At 40.9% G+C, this 22,160-nt stretch overlaps 1 protein-coding gene across 6 annotated transcripts in view; it reads right to left on the bottom strand.

The window, feature by feature from the left end:
* Positions 1–22,160, bottom strand: part of CMKLR1 (chemerin chemokine-like receptor 1) — a 421,974-nt gene that overhangs the window by 31,971 nt on the left and 367,843 nt on the right. For 3 of the 6 annotated variants that reach the window (XM_029571276.1, XM_029571275.1, XM_029571274.1), the window contains one exon: positions 17,908–18,167. The gene's annotated coding sequence lies outside the window, so the exon portion shown is untranslated. Of the gene's footprint in view, positions 1–17,907; positions 18,168–18,408; positions 18,590–22,160 lie in introns of those variants that run through there. The other 3 variants (XM_029571277.1, XM_029571273.1, XM_029571272.1) reach the window with 2 other exon arrangements.

Raw genomic sequence — 22,160 nt, forward strand, 5'->3', positions numbered from 1 at the left:
ATGTATAGGAGAGGGGAGTCAAGGAGCATCCATTTTGAAATTAGCTTGCAGATCCTTCAGTATTTTTGCAAAACTGCTTTCAGGGTTACACATTGGCCCCTGTGAATACAAGGTGGATGCTGCTTAGGAGGACAGTTTCTAGAATTGTATCCTTTACAGTTTTCCAAGGTGGTTTTCTTTTTATTTTTTTGTGTTGGGTTTAGCATTCAGCAGATGAATGGATATTTACATAAGAACATAAGACATGCCAAACTAGGTTATACCAAGGGTCCATCAAGCCCAGCATCCTGTTTCCAACAATGGCCAATCCAAGTAACAGGTACCTGAAAATTACCCAAACATTAAATAGATCTCAAGCTACTATTGCTTATTAATTAACAGCAGTTTATGGATTTTTCCTCTAGGAACTTATCCAAACTTAACCATACTTATCCAAACTGCTATAACCACATCCTCTGGCAATGAATTCCAGAGCTTAACTATGCGCTGAGTAAAAAAGAATTTTCATTGATTTGTTTTAAATGAGCTACTTGCAAACTTCATGGAGTGCCCCCTAGTCCTTCTATTATCCGAAAGTGTAAATAACCAATTTACATCTACTCATTCAAGACCTCTCATTATTTTAAAGACCTCTATTATATCCCCCCTCAGCCATCTCTTCTCCAAGCTGAACAGCCCTAACCTCTTCAGTCTTTCTTCACAGGGGAACTGTTCCATCCCCTTTATCATTTTGGTCGCCCTTCTCTGTACCTTCTCCATCACAACTATATCCTTTTTAAGATGCGGCGACCAGAATTGTATACAGTATTGAAGGTGCGGTCTTACCATGGAGCGATACAGAGGCATTATGACATTTCCGTTTTATTAACCATTCCCTTCCAAGTAATTCCTAACATTCTGTTTGCTTTTTTGAATGATGCAGCACACTGAGCCGATGATTTCAAAGTATTATCCACTATGATGCTTAGATCTTTTTCCTGGGTGGTAGCTCCTAATATGGAACCTAACATCGTGTAGCTACAGCAAGGGTTATTTTTCCCTATATGCAACACTTGCACTTGTCCACATTAAATTTCATCTGCCATTTGGATGGCCAATCTTCCAGTCTTGCAAGGTCCTCCTGCAATGTATCACAATCCGCTTGTGATTTAGGTACTCTGAATAATTTTGTATCATCCGCAAATTTTTCCAGATCATTTATAAATATATTGAAAAGCACCGGTCCAAGTACAGATCCCTGAGGCACTCCACTGTTTACTTTTCCACTAAGAAAATTGACCATTTAATCCTACTCTTTGTTTCCTATCTTTTAACCAGTTTGTAATCCACGGAAGGACATCGCCTACTATCCCATGACTTTTTAGTTTTCTTAGAAGCCTCTCATGAGAGACTTTGTCAAACACCTTCTGAAAATCAAAATCTACTGGTTCACCTTTATCCACATGTTTATTAACCCCCTTCAAAAAAATATCGTTTCCACTATTTTTCCCAGCACTGGCATAGGGCTCACTGGTCTATAGTTTCCTGGATCTTCCCTGTACCTCTTTTTAAATGTTGGGGTTACATTGGCCACCCTCCAGTCTTCAGGTACAATAGATGATTTTAATGATAGGTTACAAATTTTAATAATAGATCTGAAATTTCATTTTTGAGTTCCTTCAGAACCCTGGGATGCATACCATCTGGTCCAGGTGATTTGCTACTCTTTAGTTTGTCAATCTGGCCTACTACATCTTCCAGGTTCACAGTGATTTGGTTCAGTTCGTCTGACTCATCACATTTGAAAACCATCTCTGGAACTGGTATCTCCTCAACATCCTTATTAGTAAACACAGAAGTAAAGAATTCATTTAGTCGTTCTGCAATGGCCATATCTTCCCTAAGAGCCCCTTTAACCCCTCGGTTATCTAACTGTCCAACTGACTCCCTCACAGGTTTCTTACTTCAGATATATTTTAAAACATTTTTACTATGAGTTTTTGCCTCTATGGCCAACTTAATTTCAAATTCTCTCTTCGCCTATCTTATCAATGTTTTACACTTAACTTGACAATGCTTATGCTTTTTCCTATTTTCCACAGATGGATCCTTCTTCCAATTTTTGAAGGATGTTTTTTTGGCTAAAATAGCCTCTTTCACCTCACCTTTTAACTATGCCGGTAATCATTTTGCCTTCCTTTTACCTTTCTTAATGCATGGAATACATCTGGACTGCATGTCTAGGATTGTATTTTTAAACAATGTTCATGCCTGTTGAACACTTTTAACCTTTCCAGCTGCACCTTTCAGTTTTTTTCTAACTATTTTCCTCATTTTATCAAAGTTTCCCTTTTGAAAATTAATTGTTAGAGCTGTAGATTTACTTATTATCCCCCTTCCAGTTATTAGTTTAAATTTGATCATGTTATGATCACTATTGCAAAGTGGCCCCACCACCGTTACTTCTCTCTTGCACTGTTGTCCACATTAATGTGTGTACTTTACTGTTTGTAAGTATGCACACTCATTTGTCTCATTTTCATTGGTCATTAATACGTGTGTTAAACACCAGATTAACACATGTTAATGGCCAGTGTTAACACAATGTAGTACATCAACTCCTTAGATTTATCATGGGTTAATAGACAAAGTAACATGAATTTCTGTTGCATCAATAGTGCAATACATATTGACCCACTACTGGCAATCTCACATTTTTAATAGGACACATTATATATATATATATATATCCTTAATCTACTAAAATCTCTGTGCAATTTTTTATTGTTAAAAACAATTGATAAACACAAGCATAAGCAAGCAGAATGTTCTTTTTTTATGTACAATAGATCTTTAACATAAATTAATTATGAGTTCTTCTAGCAGCACATTATTATTCTTGCTGAATAGCTTTATGAGTGCTAGAATCTTTCAGCCAAAGATGGGTGAAGTCACTTCGTATTAATCAATCAATATGATCTCCCCTTGAAACCACAGCACTTCACACTCTACCCATCACAGGTTGGGTAAGCAAAAAATGAAACAAAAATGGAAGATTGCTAGTTGGATGGTTTCTGTATCTTGACCTCAGATCACACATTTCATATTGCATTTCCTCAATGGCAGAATGAGTGCTTTCTGCTCTCTACATATCCAAATTTTCATCTTAAAGATTTGCTTTTTGATAAATTAGATCCACGAAAACTCCAGAAACCATGCTTTCAGAAGTGCTGATTGCAATTGACTTTTCCCGCATCCCCTTCCTCCAATGAATTACAGATCACAAGTTAGGAGTGAAATGTATCAGAAAGTTTGGACAGTCCTATTTCAGTTTAAGCAACGAAGACACTTACTGAAGCAGAAGTAAGGGGAAAGTCAGAGATCTTGTGAGGTCTGTGGCATCTCAGTAGGAAGGAAGAATGAACAAACAGAATGAGCCTTTCCACTAGCTGACGTCCTATTCTCTGTTTCTATATCTATTTCCATTTCTACGTAGCTGGAATCATGATTGTAAATGCCACTTTTCCTTCCATACTCACTCTTCTCTGAACATTACTAGCACACTACAATCCACTTGAGTGATTACCTCTACAAAATATTATGCATTGCCACGCATCAAATCAGAGATCAAATGACATGCTTTTAGAGGCCAATGTACTGAAGTGTGCAAACTATGGTTGTTAACCTGTGTCAATGCTGTGTTTATTGTGTGTAGCAATGGCTGAAGTTAAAGAGCTGCGAGGCACTTGTTAACTCAGATGCTAAAATGTGTGTGTACATTCAGACAGTTATCACAAAAACTTAACCTCTTCATTGCCAATAAGCAATGAACTATTTTGCATCTCATTACCTCAATAAAATAGATTTTGCATTAATGCTGTTAACAGTGCTATCAGAAATTAACTAAGCTGCATGTATTAACATGTATGTTAACTGTTTGCGATAGCATTAATGCAGCATAGCATTAACTGTATGCCCTCAGCTGCTAAACTTGTGCTCTGTAAAATAAGTTTGACTTGGAGTGGAAAGCTATCTTTTGGGCCAATTTTATATTTTTTTACTAGTAGTTTATTTTTCTGATATCCTGTTTTATCAGCATATTCTTAGTGCATTTATATAGCTCTAGATATCTGTTTTCAGTTTGGTACATGAAAAATGTATTCTTTTGACAGGCTTATCCCTCAGATCTGTTAAATGCAGCACAACGTCACAGGTTGAAAAGAAAACTGCTGGTGGAAGAAATATTATATGAATGACAAAATATTATTCCTGCCACAGTGCTAAGCATAAATCTGGGAGATGTAGGTGGATGATTAAAGAACTGATCTCAAAGCTGGGCCTGAAAGCTTTTGTTTGCCCGAGACTTTGCAGCTAGCAGAACTCTGGAACAGCAAACAATGCACAGTAAGTCTTCTCTAGTGATAAACAAAAGTTATTGCAACAGTTTTCCACGATCTTTAGAAACACATGTGAGTCAGCTACTAAACAAAAAAAAGTCCTTCTGACACCACCAGGAAACCCTCAAAAAGCCCACAACATGGAGAAAATCTCAATGTGTTCAGAGCCCATAAAGCTTCTAATATTGGTTTAAAAAAAAGTCATAGTGCAAAAAGATTGTCCCAAATGTTTGTGCAAAGAAGCTACAAACCCCCCCCCCCCCCCATGATATTTAGCTCCAATATTTTAATGGTGTAGATCAAGCGAGCTCACAAACTTCAGTACTTGTGTGGCGAGGATCAGAAACAATCTACTCCTTCCCCATGCTCATCAGTGTTCTTTAATACGATTCACAAAAGTCAAAAACATGGGCTAATGTGGTCCTTTCGTAAAGAAGCTGCTTCAGGACAAAATGCTATACAAAGTACTAAGAAAGATGCACAAATATCAAGGTGAACCCAGCCTGTCAGAATTCAGTATTAACCGTCCCAGAGAAAGGCTTCTGATGTGTATCACTGAGTTCTGGAACTCTGTGTGAAGCTTTTGGGGTCCTCATGTTTGAACACATTGAGATGTTCTCCTTGTAGTTGTGGGCTTTTTAAGGATTTCCCTTCATAATACTGCTGTGGTGGTGTCGGGTGGACTTTTTTGCTTAGATGTAGACATGAAGATGTTTCTACAGTATTGGTTGGCCTGGCTAGTTTTCATTCAGGGACATAAGAACATAAGAAAATGCCATACTGGGTCAGACCAAGGGTCCATCAAGCCCAGCATCCTGTTTCCAACAGTGGCCAATCCAGGCCATAAGAACCTGGCAAGTCTATTCCATGTAACCATTGCTAATGGCAGTGGCTATTCTCTAAGTGAACTTAATAGCAGGTAATGGACTTCTCCTCCAAGAACTTATCCAATCCTTTTTTAAACACAGCTATACTAACTGCACAAACCACATTCTCTGGCAACAAATTCCAGAGTTTAATTGTGCGTTGAGTAAAAAAGAACTTTCTCTGATTAGTTTTAAATGTGCCCCATGCTAACTTCATGGAGTGTCCCCTAGTCTTTCTACTATCCGAAAGAGTAAATAACCGATTCACATCTACCCGTTCTAGACCTCTCATGATTTTAAACACCTCTATCATATCCCCCCCCCCCTCAGTCGTCTCTTCTCCAAGCTGAAAAGTCCTAACCTCTTTAGTCTTTCCTCATAGGGGAGTTGTTCCATTCCCCTTATCATTTTGGTAGCCCTTCTCTGTACCTTCTCCATCGCAATTATATCTTTTTTGAGATGCGGCGACCAGAATTGTACACAGTATTCAAGGTGCGGTCTCACCATGGAGCGATACAGAGGCATTATGACATTTTCTGTTTTATTCATCATTCCTTTTCTAATAATTCCCAACATTCTGTTTGCTTTTTTGACTGCCGCAGCACACTGAACCGACGATTTCAATGTGTTATCCACTATGACACCTAGATCTCTTTCTTGGGTTGTAGCACCTAATATGGAACCCAACATCGTGTAATTATAGCATGGGTTATTTTTCCCTATATGCATCACCTTGCACTTATCCACATTAAATTTCATCTGCCATTTGGATGCCCAATTTTCCAGTCTCACAAGGTCTTCCTGCAATTTATCACAATCTGCTTGTGATTTAACTACTCTGAACAATTTTGTGTCATCTGCAAATTTGATTATCTCACTCGTCGTATTTCTTTCCAGATCATTTATAAATATATTGAACATATATATATATATGAAATTGCCGGTATTCTGCTGAACATTTGTTTCCGGAGCACAAATACTATCCCCTCTCCATGCCTATACACCCTCCCCATGGGCACCCGCCACCCCCACAGAGCTCCTTACTTTCTTCTTCATGTTGCCACTGCTCTCCTGTCCTCCATAGACCTTCTCTCCTGAAGCAGGACCTGGTCCTGGGCCCCACTATGGTGGCAGCAGCAGGTGGTGAGCAATGCTCTGCTTTGCTCCCAGGCCCTGCCTACCATATGGAAGCCAAAAAGGGACAGGGCCATTGTGAGGCCTGGCAATACTTTCTCTCAATCCTCAGCCTGTGGTCTCTCACTACCTGCCACTGCCAACACAGCCGGGCCCAGGAGCAACCCTTGCTTCATGAGAAGGTCTGAGAGTGGGGGGGGGAAGAAGATCTCGGGGCCCTGTCTGAGTTTTCTGTTTTTAAAAGTCGGCAACCTTGCAAAGGATGCACTGTTACAACCTATACAAGTTGTGGTAGAGCCCTCAAAATTTCTGTTCTGCTTTGTCAGAGGCAGAGTTATTTTAAGTTATTGCTAAGAGAAATCAGGGAAGCTAACCAATTTGGCAGTACAATAAAAATGGGAGATTTCCATTACCCCAATATTGACTGGGTAAATGTAACATCAGGACTTGCTAGAGACATAAAGTTCCTGGATGTAATAAATGATTGCTTTATGGAGCAATTGGTTCAGGAACCAACGAGAGACAGAGCTATTTTAGGTTTAATTCTTAGTGGAACGCAGGATTTGGTGAGAGAGGTAACGGTGGTGGGGCCACTTGGCAACAGTGTTCATAACATGATCAAATTTAAACTAATAACTGAAAGAGGGACAATAAGTAAATCTGCAGCTCTAACACTAAACTTTCAAAGGGGAAACTTTAATAAAATGAGGAAAATAGTTAGGAAAAAAATGAAAGGTGCAGCTGCAAAGGTTAAAAGTGTTCAACAGGCAGATACATTGTTTAAAAATACAATCCTAGAAGCGCAGTCCAGATGTATTCCACACATTAAGAAAGGTGGAAGGAAGGCAAAACGATTACCAGCATGGTTAAAAGATGAGGTGAAAGAGGCTATTTTAGCCAAAAAAAACATCCTTCTAAAATTGGAAGAAAGATCCATCTGAAGAAAATAGGATAAAGCATAAGCATTGTCAAGTCAAGTGTAAAACATTGATAAGACAGGCGAAGAGAGAATTTGAAATGAATTTGGCCATAGAGGCAAAAACTCATAATAAAAACTTTTTAAAATATATCCGAAGCAAGAAACCTGTGAGGGAGACTGTTGGACCATTAGATGACCGAGGGGTTAAAGAAGCTCTTAGGGAAGATAAGGCCGTTGCAGAAAGACTAAATGAATTCTTTGCTTCTGTGTTTACTAATGAGGATGTTGGGGAGATACCAGTTCCGGAGATGGTTTTCAAGGGTGATGGGTAAGATGAACTGAACCAAATCATTGTGAAACTGGAAGATGTAGTAGGCCAGATTGACAAACTAAAGAGTAGCAAATCACTGGACTGGGTGGTATGCATCCTAGGGTACTGAAGGAACTCAAACATGAAATTTCTGATCTATTAGTTAAAATTTGTAACCTATCATTAAAATCATCCATTGTACCTGAAGACTGGAGGGTAGCCAATGTAACCCCAATATTTAAAAAGGGCTACAGTGGCGATCTGGGAAACTATAGACCAGTGAGCCTGACTTCAGTGCCTGGAAAAATAGTGGAAACTATTCTAAAGATCAAAATCGTAGAGCATATAGTAAGACATGGTTTAATGGAACACAGTCAACATGGAATTACTCAAGGGAAGTCTTGCCTAACCAATCTGCTTCATTTTTTTGAAGGGGTTAATAAACATGTGGATAAAGGTGAACCAGTTGATGCAGTGTATTTGGATTTTCAGTAGGCATTTGACAAAGTCCCTCATGCGAGGCTTCTAAGAAAACTAAAAAGTCATGGGATAGGAGGTGATGTCCTTTCGTGGATTACAAACTGGTTAAAATATAGGAAACAGAGAGTAGGATTAAATGGTCAATTTTCTCAGTGGAAAAGGGTAAACAGTGGAGTGCCTCAGGGATCTGTACTTGGATTAGTGCTTTTCAATATATTTATAAATGATCTGAAAAGGAATACGACGAGTGAGGTTATCAAATTTGTGGATGATACAAAATTATTCAGAGTAATTAAATCACAAGCAGATTGTGATACATTACAGGAGGACCTTGCAAGACTGGAAAATTGGGCATCCAAATGGCAGTTGAAGTTTAATGTGGACAAGTGCAAGGTGTTGCATATAGGGAAAAATAACCCTTGCTGTAGTTACATGATGTTAGGTTCCATATTAGGAACTACCCCCCAGGAAAAGGATCTAGGCATCATAGTGGATAATAGTTTAAAATCGTCGGCTCATTGTGCTGCAGCAGTCAAAAAAGCAAACAGAATGAATTATTAGGAAGGGAATCGAAAATGTCATAATGCCTCTGTATCACTCCATGGTGAGACCACATCTTGAATACTGTATATGATTCTGGTCACCACATCTCAAAAAATATATATTTGTGATGGAGAAGGTACAGAGAAGGGCAACCAAAATGATAAATGGGATGGAACAGTTCCCCCATGAGGAAAGGCTGAAGAGGTTAGGGCTGTTCAGCTTGGAGAAGAGATGGCTGAGGGGGGATATGATAGAGATCTTTAAGATCATGAGAGGTCTTGAACAAGTAGATGTGAAACGGTTATTTACACTTTCAAAAAATAGAAGGAGTAGGGGGAATTCCATGAAGTTAGCAAGTAGCACATTTAAGACTAATTGGAGAAAATGATTTTTCACTCAATGCACAATTAAGCTCTGGAATTTGTTGCCAGAGGATGTGGTTAGTGCAGTTAGTGCAGTTAGTGTAGCTGGGTTCAAAATAGGTTTGGATAAGTTCTTGGAGGAGAAGTCCATTATCGGCTATTAATCAAGTTTACTTAGCTAATAGTCACTGCTATTAATTGCATCAGTAGCATGGGATCTTCTTGGTGTTTGGGTAATTACCAGGTTCTTGTGGCCTGGTTTGGTCTCTGTTGGAAACAGGATGCTGGGCTTGATGGACCCTAGGTCTGACCCAGCATGGCAATTTCTTTTGGTTTTAAATGTTTCAAAAAATCCCCACAATAAAAGTACTTTCACTTCATCTCACATGGATGTGGGATGTTTTATAGTCAATATATTCTTCATTAATATATTATAGGTTTCTCACCTGAAAAAGGGACTGATAATTTTTAAGTTGTGCCTATCAATGTTTAAAGTTCACACTGGCACTAACAATTCCAAGGCATGAAACTAAAAGTCAATAACCAACTAAACATTATGGGGTAGATTTTATAATTTTGCGCGAGCGCGTACTTTTGTTCGCGCACCAGGCGCGAACAAAAGTACGCTGGATTTTATAAGATACGCGACGGAAAGCAGATGTAAATCTGAAATCACCTGACCCGGGGGCTGGTCCGGAGACCTCAACCACGCCCCCGGGCCGGTGCCACGCCCCCGGGCCTGCCCCCGAAACGCCGCGTCATTTACGGAACGCCCCTTTTACGAAGCCCCGGGACTTACGCGCATCCCGGAGCTCTGTGCGCGCTGGCGGCCTATGCAAAATAGGCCGCCAGCGCGAGCAGGGCATTTATAATCCGGCTGTATATAAGGTGACATATTTTTAGTCCAATAGAAAGATATTTCTTGACTAGCTTTCTGAAACTAGCATTCTCTTCTTCTCCAGGTCAAAACAAAATGGATTGGTCCGAGAGGGAGTATTTGCTCCCAAAAGCTCATCAAGAAATATATTAAGTTAGACCAATAAAAAGGGATCACCTTTTATCATTTATTTTTATTGACTTTTATTTCCATGCATTCAAGTGGACTAACATGGCAAGCACGCTAATTTCCAAGGCAAATTACTAGACTTGTCAGGAAAATAAGTATGGTGCTTCCAGCCTGATCAATGTGCCATTACTGATCAACACACACATTCATTATATCACTTAAAAAGAGCGTGATGAGCCTACCAAGCTTTTCAGGTCATCCCCATCGAAAACGCACACTGATACAGGCATTTGATATCATCATCGTGCTGTTCTCACCTAGTACACATCTAGCATGGTTCAGAATGTTCCAGATATTTTATAACACATCTTCAAATGTTCTCTCCACAAAGGGCAATTTTCAAAAGACCGTTTTGGAAATTGCCCTTGGGCAGATAAAAGTGCGTGCATTGTTCCACCACAATGTGTCTGCTTTTACCCACATTTTTGGAAAGGCGGTTCCCAGGGCAGGGTTGGATTGGAAGGAGGCAACAATGCACATATGTTTTGGATTTTCAGAACCGTGGGGTTGTCTTGGTCATAAAATGTAATATCCACAGAGGAAAGCAGGTGCAAATTTCCATAGCCTTTTCCCTTGGGCATGTAACTTTTTGCCTTCCCCACACGGTTTTGAAAATTGCCTCATAATATTAGAGTAACCACCATCATTGCTAGGAATGGGAACGCTGCATTGTAGCCATCACAGCAGCACCCTACGAGAGGACTCACAGAATGAATCCTTACTAAAGGCAGCGCTGTGCCACTTTAAGATTTCTGACCTTGAGACTTGGGATCCAGGCCTCCTGAAGATATTATGTTGACTTCATATTCAATCTGAGTTTTAAGACATTGCACTAGAAAGTATAATGAGCAGCATGGAGGGGCTTTATAGTCCTCATCTGCCATTATGTTCTCTGTTTCTGTGGTACAATACTGTACACTGATTATAAACAGCTACCCTTAATTTTCTTCCTTTCCAGCAAAGCACTCCTTTTTTTTCAGATAGATGAGTACATTTACAATTTCTAATACAAATGATATTGAATGGACATTTTTTTTTAAGTCTCTGCCATGTACAGGAATGAGCTACCTTGCTAAAGCTCTAGGTTGGGTGTTTTTATTCAGAGGAATTTAGTTATGCAACCTTGCTATGGACAAAGTGTTAACAAAGCAGAGACAATCAAAAGACAAGTCCTGAGCAAGTGACCAATGGATTTCCCATCCTCACAGCGACACCAGTAAAATTCTTTCCAATGCAGTCAGCTGGATGGTAGCACCACAAAGTCAATGACACAATCAGGGCTGAGGAATATTAAACATTCTTAGTTTCCTGACCAATTATTTGTAATAATGTTTGACAGCCTTGAGGTCAAAGATCTAATTAATGAAAATGAAGCAGATACATAATATGACTTCTGGGTAAGCGGTATAATAATGATTAATGAATTACCAAGAAACTGGGAAATTAGGCTGAAAAGGCTGTGAGTAATGTTTAATGGGGGTAGAAGATAAGCGTGTCCTCGGTCATTATCAGCAGCACATTGTGTCATAACTGAAGACTAATCTAATATTTTTAACGTCTGCATTCCAAACAGGATATTCAAACTACCTAAAAGTACTGACTGAAAAATAGCTGCACTTAAAAATATATATACATACTAGAAATAAAAGACTATATATATATATGATACGCAGACAAGAGGAAAAAGCACAGGACTGCTTCTACAGCGAAGCCCATAAGCAAAGCACGTCAAGCAGCACTGCCTGAATGTTCAAGAAAGCTCATCACCCCGTAAAAAATGTTGCTAGCTGCAATTTTTATGGGTTATCATAAGGCTTGGGGATAACTGAACGGAGCAGCAGTTACTACCTTAAGAAGATTGCTGGGCAGACTGGATGGACCATTTGGTCCTTGTCTGCCTTCATTTCTATGTTTCTATGTCTTAAGATCTCTAAATCAGAAAAAAATTATACCCGAGCATAAAAAAGGACATTCAACAACTGAGAATTGTTTCCTTAAGACACATATATTATAGAAGTCCAGAAGGATGAATTTTTCAAATAGATTTCTAGCAAATAGCTCTGAAGTTTATCGTATCTGTTTTTCTTTCAAATTGCTTATATTGCACAAAATCTTATAGCTTCTTGAATTTACATGGTATAATTGAATAAATAACATTATTATTTCCTGGGGTAGCATTTTTAGAACATATACAGTATAGTGTGATTATCAATTCATGCAGACGTTGAAAGCAATGGCATAACCACAGGTAGGCCTGGGTGGGCAGTGGCCTACCCAATTTGGGCCCAGGCCCATCTAACTGGACGAGGCCTGTTGGAGCAATGCGAGAGGAGGACTGAAGGTGCAAGGCCATCACGGGATCCCATCCCTGCGACAGCGAAGAAGAGGGTCGGAGATGCAAGGCTGTCATGGGATCCTATCCCCGCGATGGTGAAGAGGAGAGCCGGAGCTGCAAGGTTGTCACAGGATCCCTTACCCGCGAAGGCAGAGGACTGAAACTGCAAGACCGCTGCGGGATCCCATCCACGTGTCTGTGAAGAGGAGGGGCGGAGCTACAAGGCCGCCACAGGATCCCGTCCCTATGATGGGGAAGAGAGGGGCCAGAGCTGCAAGGCCTTCGTGGGATCCCATCCTCTGCTCATGGCGGCAGAAATAGGACTATGGCTGTGCCTAATGAAAAGGCCTTGCGTGTTTGTGGGTGAGAATGGGAGCTTGGATGTGTGTATGTGTGGGTGAGAATGGGAGCTTGAATGTGTGGATGAGAATGGGAACCTGAATGTTTGTATATGGGTTAAAATAGCTTGAATGTGTGTATGTGTGTGAGGGTGAGAATGGGAGCTTGAAAGTGTGTGTATGTGGGTTAAAATGGGAGCTTGAATGTTTGTATGTGTATAAGAATGGGAGCCTGGGTATGGGTCTGTGTGTGCATAGGAGCCTGGGGGGAGTGAGAGCTTGTGTGTGTGTGTGTGTGTGTGTGTGTGTATAGAGGTTGTTAGCTTGTGGGGGGGAGAGCATATGAGAGTGAGGGAGTCTGTAAGAGAAAGCATGTGTGTGTGACTAAGGGTGGAAGAGAAGAAGACAGTAGGAGAAGAGAGACACTGAAAAGGAATTAGGAAATGAGTGACAAGGGAAAAATGGGGAAAAAGCGACCAGGACCAACTGATAAGAAAAATACAAAGATCAGACAACAAAGGTATACAAAAATATTTTGAGATTTTAGTGATTGGAATATGCTATCTTTGAGAATGTGCATTTCTTATATTTTTGTATTTTGCTCTTTCTTCAGTATTCCACTATTCAGAGTCTAGTTTCTCAGGCTTTCTATTTTGGATTTGTCTGCATGTTTCTGTTTCTAATTTGTAGTCCCTTATTTCTATATTAGGTAAGGATCGGACTCTGTTTTGCTTGTGTGTGTGTGACTGAAGTGCAGTATTTCTGCTCGCATGTACTTTCTCTGTAGTAGTCCAGCTTGTTCTGTTATTCCAGTATGTGAAGTATTAATGTTCTAGGGTCTGGTCTAGTATTTGCATTGCTGCTATTTCATAAGGTTACAGTTATTTGAGTCCAGAGAATCAGTGCAGTGATTGTATGGTGTGGCAAGATTCTAGACGTCTTTCTTTGCAGGACTTTGTGTTACTTCACAAAGAGGTCAATTTTAAGAGCCGCACGCTGGTGTCCATGAGTGCGCAGTTCCCGGCACGTGCACATGGACGCAGCTATTTTATAACATGTGCGCATTGGCATGTGCTTGTTATAAAATTCGATATGTGCACGACAGATTTTAAAATTCTCACGCGCATATGCAGATGGATGGCCTCCTCCGTGCGTGGGGGGGTGAATTTTAAAAGGCCTCACGCAGCGACGAGAGTAGGGCTTCCCCAGTTCCCTCCCAGTCCGCTCCAATTAAAGAGCGGACTGGGAGGGAAGTTCCCTATACCCCTACCTAACCTTCCTACCCTTTCCCCTCTCCTCCCCAACCCCTAACCCCTTCCTAGCTACTTAGTTTTTTTTTGTTCGATTACTTACTGCTCCTTGAGAGCAGAAGTAATCTCCGCGCCCCGGCCGGCTGCAGGCGCACTCTTCCCTGGGACAACGTCGAATGGCGCTGTCCCAGCCCCCCACCCCGCCCCTCCCTGACCACGCCCCCCGGCCCACCCCTTTGGAAAGGCCCGGAACTTCAGCATGTAACGGGGTCTACGCACGTGGCCGGGCCCTTCCGAAAATGCGTGGTGCGCACCTGGTCCGGCCACTCGCGTAACCCCCCCTGTTTTTATGTGCAAAGGCTTCTGAAAATTAGCCCATAAATGTTTAGAAGTGGATTGATATTTTTTGCTGCAGTGACACCAGAATTTTAATTTTTTTTTTTTTCATGTTGGTTGTAATGTGAATTGTCCTAGCTCTGCACCTGTTCTGATGATTAATGCTATTTTATTGCAGTTATGATGATTTCTGGTTTTCTGCAACGAGGATTCATGAAAGAATACACAAGTATTACATGATTGATTGGATCTGATTGTTTGATTTCTTTGCTTTTTACATGACATACTTGTGCATTCATAAACTGCAATACATATAAAATAAATTAATACAGGTTAATAAGGAATTTTTAATGCTGGTAAGTGCTTGAAATAATTGAGGTAAAATATTTTAAGGTTTCATGCATGATGCATGATGGCTGTTGCAAACTATGTAGGAAGCCATTGTAGAGTGCAGTACATGGCATTCTTTATCAAGAAGAGTGCAACTAGTAGGTCTCAGACCTGCATGCCTACCTACAGTACCTGAATGTAAACCGATGTGATATCTCCGATCGCATGTCGGTATATTAAAAAAATAAATAATAAACCTTGTGCCCACCCAAAAAATCAGCCCTGGCTACACCACTGGTTGAAATAAGAACTCAGCCTATGACTTAGAGATTGGTAGGTACCCTTCAGAATCCTGTTTTAAATATGAAAATTATTACCAACCTCACCAGCACATGCTAGGGTCACCCAAACAAGAGCAGACTCTTGAATTCTGGATAAAAGGAAAACGATACAAACCTCCCCCCCAAACCATGATGTTATCAGCTGTCAAAGTTTGCTTCATTCTAACATATTCCTAAGATAAAGAAAGGAACACTGAGGAAATGACCATAGCATTGATCTCTGCTGTTGTGACCCTTCCCTCCCACATTTACTGCAGGCATTCACAAGCAACATGGGCCTGGGAGAGCCTGAACTGGTCAGCTCTTACAAGCTAAGCAGTGCCAGGTCCAACTAGTGCCCAGATTCAGGGGACCACCAGGAAAGACCAAGGGGCTGATGCAATAAATGTGCACTGAAAGCGAGTGCTGAGCACTCAGCGTCTGCTTTCCTAACGTGCCCCTAGACACCCCTCCTGGGGGCGCCATGCAATATTTAAATTAGGGGTCACATTATCGAGGAGGTGCTAGGGTCACTTGCGCACCCCTAGTGCCTCCTTGAGAACGGGAGCCTGCGAGCATTGGCCGTCTGCCGGTTAGGAAAACGGCCGCTGAATTTATCGGCATGGGTTTCCCTAATTGGTGCACAGCCAGGGGTTCAGGAAATGGACAACTGAGTGTCCGTTTCCCGAACCTGACTGCCAGCGCTTTTTTTTTTTTTTTTTACTTTTTTTTTTTTAGATTTTTAAAGATTTGTTCCTCCTACATAATATTGCAATGATATTAAGTAGGAAGATGTATAGAAAAGTAGTTTTTTCTGCTTTTCTCTACTACTTTTAGGAGCGCTCAGCACATTAATTTCTGAGCGCAAAAATGTGCATCTTAGATGCACATTTTTTTTTTTTTGCATTAGAGGGGCTGATTTTAAAAGCCCTACGCATGTAAATCTAGAGGATTTACGTGGGTAGGGGTGGTTATACGCACCGGGCCTATTTTATAAAGGCCCGGCGATGCACATAAAGCCCCGGGACGTGTCTAAGTCCTGGGGCTTTATAAAGGGGGTGGGGCGGGGGCGGGGCCAGAGGCCTTGGGTACAGCGGCCATTTGCCACTGTGTTGGAGGATCGCATGCCGGCAGGCATGCCAGCATGCGCGCAAAAGGTGAAACAAGAATTTGGGGGAGGGGTGTCAGACTAGGGGGCAGGGAAGTTCCCTCCCAGGCTGCTCCGAAATTGGAGAGGCCTGGGAGGGAACAGGGGAAGTCCACGGGCATCGGCGCGCGCAGGGTGCGCCACTGTGCACCCCCTTGTGCGCGCTGACCCCCGATATAACATGCGTATTTTTTAAAATCTACCCCAGAGTGAACAGCTCATAGCCTTATTCACATGAGCACTAATAGTTTCGCTTCGCGTTGGACACATGTTGTGGAGGCGGGATTAGGTAGCGCTTATACAACCCACGTCCAACTGCCGGTTAAACAGTGTGCTTGGCTGAGCGCACTGTATTGCATTGACCCCCAAGTGCTGTAGGCTTCAGAAAGGCAATGGCAAACTATTTATTTATTCCATCTTATTATCCGCTATTTCTCCAAAAATTCAATGCGGATTACACTTTCAGAGGCCTACCAAGAGATGACCTCACGCCCTGATACTACCCGCCCCTCAACACCTGCAAGTTTGCAGAAAAACAAACACAATACAGAAAATAATTTCAACTTGAAAACAACAAAGATTGCTCTCGAGGGGCGTGCTGAAACTATAGCAAATTAAGGTGAAACTATTGAACAAAGAACTCCTCTGTAATAGCACATTCCAGATTTTAAAAGTAACCCAAAACCTATGGTACAAAAAGAATACTTCTCTGGCTTGCTGATCGTGAGGCTGGTATTCTTTTTAGGTACAACATTAATTTACTTTGCATTTTGAAACATGGACTTACAACTTACAGGCCGATACAGTACAGTGCGCTCCGGTGGAGCGCACTGTTTACCCGCGATTGGACGCGCGTTTTCGATGCGCTAGCGTTACCCCTTATTCAGTAAGGGGTCGAAAACGCGCGTCCAATCCCCCCCGAACCTAATAGCGCCCGCAACATGCAAATGCATGTTGATGGCCCTATTAGGTATTCCCATGCGATTCAGAAAGGAAAATGTGCAGCCAAGCCACACATTTCACTTTCAGAAATTAGCGCCTACCCAAAGGTAGGCGTTAATTTCTCCGTGCACCGGGAAAGTGCACAGAAAAGCAGTAAAAACTGCTATTCTGTGCAGCCTCCGACTTAATATCATAGCGATATTACGTGGTAGGTCCCGAAAGTTACAAAAAGTAAGAAAAAAGAAAGAAAAAAAATTGAAGTCGGCCTGCGGCTCGCGGGTTGAAAACCAGATGCTCAATTTTGCCGGCGTCTGGTTTCCAAACCCGTGGCTGTCAGTGGCTCGAGAACCAACGCCGGCAAAATTGAGCGTCGGCTGTCAAACTCGCTGACAGCTGCCGCTCCTATCCAAAAAGAGGCGCTAGGGACGCGCTAGTGTCCCTAGCGCCTCTTTTTACCTCTTTTTACTGCCATGCCTAATTTGAATACTGAATCAAGCGCACAGGAGAGCGGGCATTCACCCGCTCTCCCGCGGACTTTACTGTATCGGCCCGAAAGAGATTTAAAACATTTCTGAAGATTAGCTGGAAGGGTGCATGAGATGATGGAAGGTAGAAGATCTCAGTCACAAGATCTGATCAAAAGGAAAATCTAACTTACTGGTCCTGTGCTCAGAAGTATTCATGGGAAACTAGCTAGTTTAGGCTCGGATTTGGGGGGGGGGGGGGGAATTTGCAAATCAGTCAATGACAGAGAGCAAAGGAGAGAGAAAGCAGTCTGGGGGGATGGAAACATGGGTGACATGAAGAGGAAAAAACTGAGCATTGAGAGAACTGGTGCACCATAGTAACCAACCTTTGTATCAACAACAGCGCTTGGTGATGATGATGGAGCCAATGAATATGGACTCTATAATAGCGACATCAGCGTCACACAAGTAGAATTTCTCCTTTATAAGAAACAACCCATCTTCTTCGTCAAAGAGAAGTTTTTTCCTTGTGATTTTCTCAGAATTGCAATCAGGAGCCTGCAGACAGCTTTTGTATTCCTAAAGGCTATTAAACGTAAGGTCCTTCCAACTGCAGCAGCTGTAGATGTAAAAACTGCGGAAAACACTGAAATGAAAATAAACTCTTTAAATACTTAATAATAAATATTAATTATAAAGAAATGTAGAGTTACTTTGTCAAATATCTGTCTTCTCAAAGGCAGCTTACATAAGAACAAAAGACTTGTCATATTGGGTCAGATCAAGGGTCCAGCAAGCCCAGCATCCTGTTTCCAATTCAGGTCACAAGTACCTGGCAAGTACCCAAATATTAAATAGATCTCAAGCTACTATTGCTTATTAATTACCGTAGTAGCAGGTTATGGATTTTTCCTCCAAGAACTTAAGTGAAGGCTTCTTCTTTTGTAGAGCTTGAGATGTTCTGAGCCTTAGATTAAGTCATGTATTTCTTAGAAATAAAGATCAGATACTCATGAGAGGAACTAATAGCAAAAGGGAAATGAGATTAGGCAGTGTGTGATTCTTCAGTTGCAACACACATGGCAGTGAAATTTGTTTTTGCTTCTTCTTGCACACGTCACTATTTTCCCATTCTGTCTGTCCTATTTTAGAAAGAAGGTATAAGCAGTTTATTTTCTTTTTTTTTTTAATCCACAGAACATTTTTGAAAGTGGTCCTCCCATGTTACTAGTCGCTGGCTGAACCTACTTTTTAACGTCCAGGTAACATTTGCTCAATATACTGGTCAAAAATCATGTTTTATACAATCAAACACCGCCCAGAAGGGCATTCAGTATAAAGAGAGGCCTCTCACTTAACACTGGATAAATGCCAACACATTTCTAAACTAGAGAGGAAGCTGAAAGTTTGCATGTTACAGAGTATGTAGAGTATGTGGGGGTAAAACTGGCAGATACGAGTGCAAATAGCCTTTGTGCATGCCAAGCAAAGTTTCAGAAGGCCACGGTTGCATTAAGTACTTCTGTGGGCGTGGAAGGCTTGAAAGGTACGCGCACATCCCACATATTTTACAAATGGAATACGCATATACGTCGTCATACATGCAGACACCTTTACACCAGCTATTCTGGTCTCTCGTTTCTCTTCAGTTTATGGATGGGGGAATCTGGGGCAAATGGTAGAGGCTGTGTGTGAGCAGGTAGAGGGGTCTGGATTGAAAGATGAACATATGGATAGTCATAGTTTAATGGGACATAGATTTAACCAAGGGAAGTCTTGCCTCACCAAATCTGCCACATTTTTTTTAAGAGGTGAATAAACATGTGGATAAAGATGAGCTGGTAGATAGATATAATGTATCTGGACTTTTAGAAAGCATTTGACAAAGTATCGCATGAAAGACTGTTGAGGAAATTAAAAATTCATGGAACAGGAGAAAATGTTCTATTGAGGACTGAGAACTGGTTAAAAGATAGAAAACAGAGAGTAGGTCCAAAGGTCACTTTTCTCATTGGAGAAAGGTGACTAGCTGAGGAATCTGTGCTGGGACCACTGCTGTTTAACATATTTGTAAATGACCTAGAGATGGGAATAATGAACGAGATGGTCAGATTTGCTGATGATACAAAATTATTCAAATTTGTTAAATCGCAAGAGGTCTGTGAAAAATTGCAAGAGGACCCTGCGAGACTGGGAGACTGGGCATCCAAATGACAGATGGCATTTAATGTAGACAAGTGCAAAGTGACGCACGTAGGGAAGAGGAACCCAAATTATAGTTACAAGGTGCAAGATTCCACATTGGCAGTTACCAGCCAGGAAAAAGGTCTAGCGTCACTACAGATAATATGTTGAAACCCTCTGCCCAGTGTGTGGCAGCAGCCAAAAAAGCAAATAGAATGCTAGGAATTATTAGGAAAGGAATGGAGAATAAAACAGAGAATATCATAACGCCTTTTTTCTTCAAAAAAATCCCTCAAAAAGTTCCTCTTCAAGACAGCATTCCCGAACCAAGATGACAATGGACTACCCTCAACTTGTCCCCCTGCAGGGGATGCTACCTAGTCTTCTACTCCCCTCTCCTATGACCCCCCTGACACAACTGATCTCACACTCTCTCGATGCTTGTCCTTTCCTCCCCCCCCCCCCCCCCCCGTAAGACTTTGCATTGCCTTTCCTCCCCCTCTATTTCTGTATGTTTCATATTGTACCCAGCTCTGAACATAGGAAGAGTGGGTAATAAATGCTTTTAAATAAATAAAATAAAAAAGATATAGTGGAATTAGAAAAGGTACAGAGAAGGGTGACCAAAATGATGAAGAGGATGGAATGATTCCCCTGTGAGTAAAGGCTAAAGAGGTTAGGGCTCTTCAGCTTGGAAAAGAAATGACGGAAGGGAGATATGATAGTGGTCTATAAAATAATGAGTAGATTGGAATGGGTAAATGCAAATTGGTTGTTTACGCTTTCCAACAGTACAAAGATTTAGGGACATGCAATGAAGTTACTAGGTGATACATTTAAGATAAATAGAAGAAAATACTTTTTTACTCAACGTGTAATTAAACTCTGGAATTCATTGCCAGAGGATGTGGTAAAATATATTAGTGTAGCTGGGTTTAAAAAAAAGTTGGACAAGCTCCTGGAAGTTAAGTCCATAAACCATTATTAAAGTGGATTTGGGGAAATCCCCTGCTTGCCCCTGGGATAAGCAGCAAGGAATCTAATGAATTTAGGAATCCTGTCAGATACTTGTGTCCTGAATTGGCCACTGTTGGAAACAGGATATAGGGCTTGATGACCCAGCAAGGGAAAACATATGTTATTTTTTACTTTTATAACATACAGAATATGCTAATTTTTATGAGTGTAACCTTTTGCAAATTCACCTGAAAGGTTCTATAAGGAACCCTGCATTGACCTCTTGTTTATCATTAGTTACAGCCCAGAACCCAACAAGATCTTCTAAAAACCAAAGAAAAAATAATTACAATCACATCTTCTGTTCTTTTCAGCAGAAACATATCCGAAGAAAATAATATAATTGGATCTCATTCCAGAACGGGGTACTACAATATTGTCTTTACTGTACTTACTGATCATCTTATAAACTACAACATAGTTTTTTTTATTTATTTATGAACATGCAGATACTTTTTAATCTTACTATAATAAAACCACCAAAACAGTATCTGTAAAATATCTATCTATTATCTATCTATCTCTCTCTATATCTATCTATTATCTATATATATCTCTATCTATATATATACAGATATATAATTCAATGGGTAAAAAAGATTGACAAACTGCATAATGCCAGCTAAAGTGACCTCTGTTTCTGTAACTTGGAGGCAGTGAGGGACTTGTTACTATGGAAGCCATATGGTTGAGTGTATCAAGAAACACTGCATGGATTTGCAGGTTACAAAAGAGATAAGCTGTGGGGTCACCATTCAAGATCCAGTCATACATTTATTTATTTATAGGCATTTATTACCTGCCCTTCCTACGTTCAGAGTGGGGTACAATATAAACATACACAGTCGAATAAATAGAGGAGACAGGACAACACATAGATCATCAGAGTGGAGGCGGGGGAATAACATAAGTCTTCATGACAATACATAGAGCATCCAAGTGGGGGGAATAATGTAATTTTTCAGGAAGAAGAGCACAAGTAGGCATCAAGGGAGATCATTCTAGCGAGATAGCTGATTTCTGCCCTCACTTTTGTAAAAAGGAAGGTCCAAAGAAACAAACCAGAAACCGATCCAATATTGCAAGTAGCGACCACACGAAGAAGAAGATCGGTAAACACCAAGGAATTTATTAATATTTTGTAATAAAAAGCCCGACTCAGGCCGAGTTTTGCTCAATTGAGCTGCTTCAGGGGTTGCTGAATAATGAAAGAGGTGTTTGCATGTATACAGCACCTCATACGGATGTAAGGTCCTTATATTCCATATATTGTATTAAATAGCTCTGTTTAAGCAGGTTTTTGAAAAAGCCGGAGGTAGTCCATTAGATGTCCATACAAATTCCTTGCTATGAAACTTAGATTCCTGAAAAAAAGCGTCCTGCAACTACTTTTGGCCCCTACAAGCCATCTTCTGAGGGTAGACATGTTGGGGATAGT

Source organism: Rhinatrema bivittatum, chromosome 11 (assembly GCF_901001135.1).
Source record: "Rhinatrema bivittatum chromosome 11, aRhiBiv1.1, whole genome shotgun sequence".
In the NCBI taxonomy this organism is placed as follows: Eukaryota; Metazoa; Chordata; class Amphibia; order Gymnophiona; family Rhinatrematidae; genus Rhinatrema; species Rhinatrema bivittatum.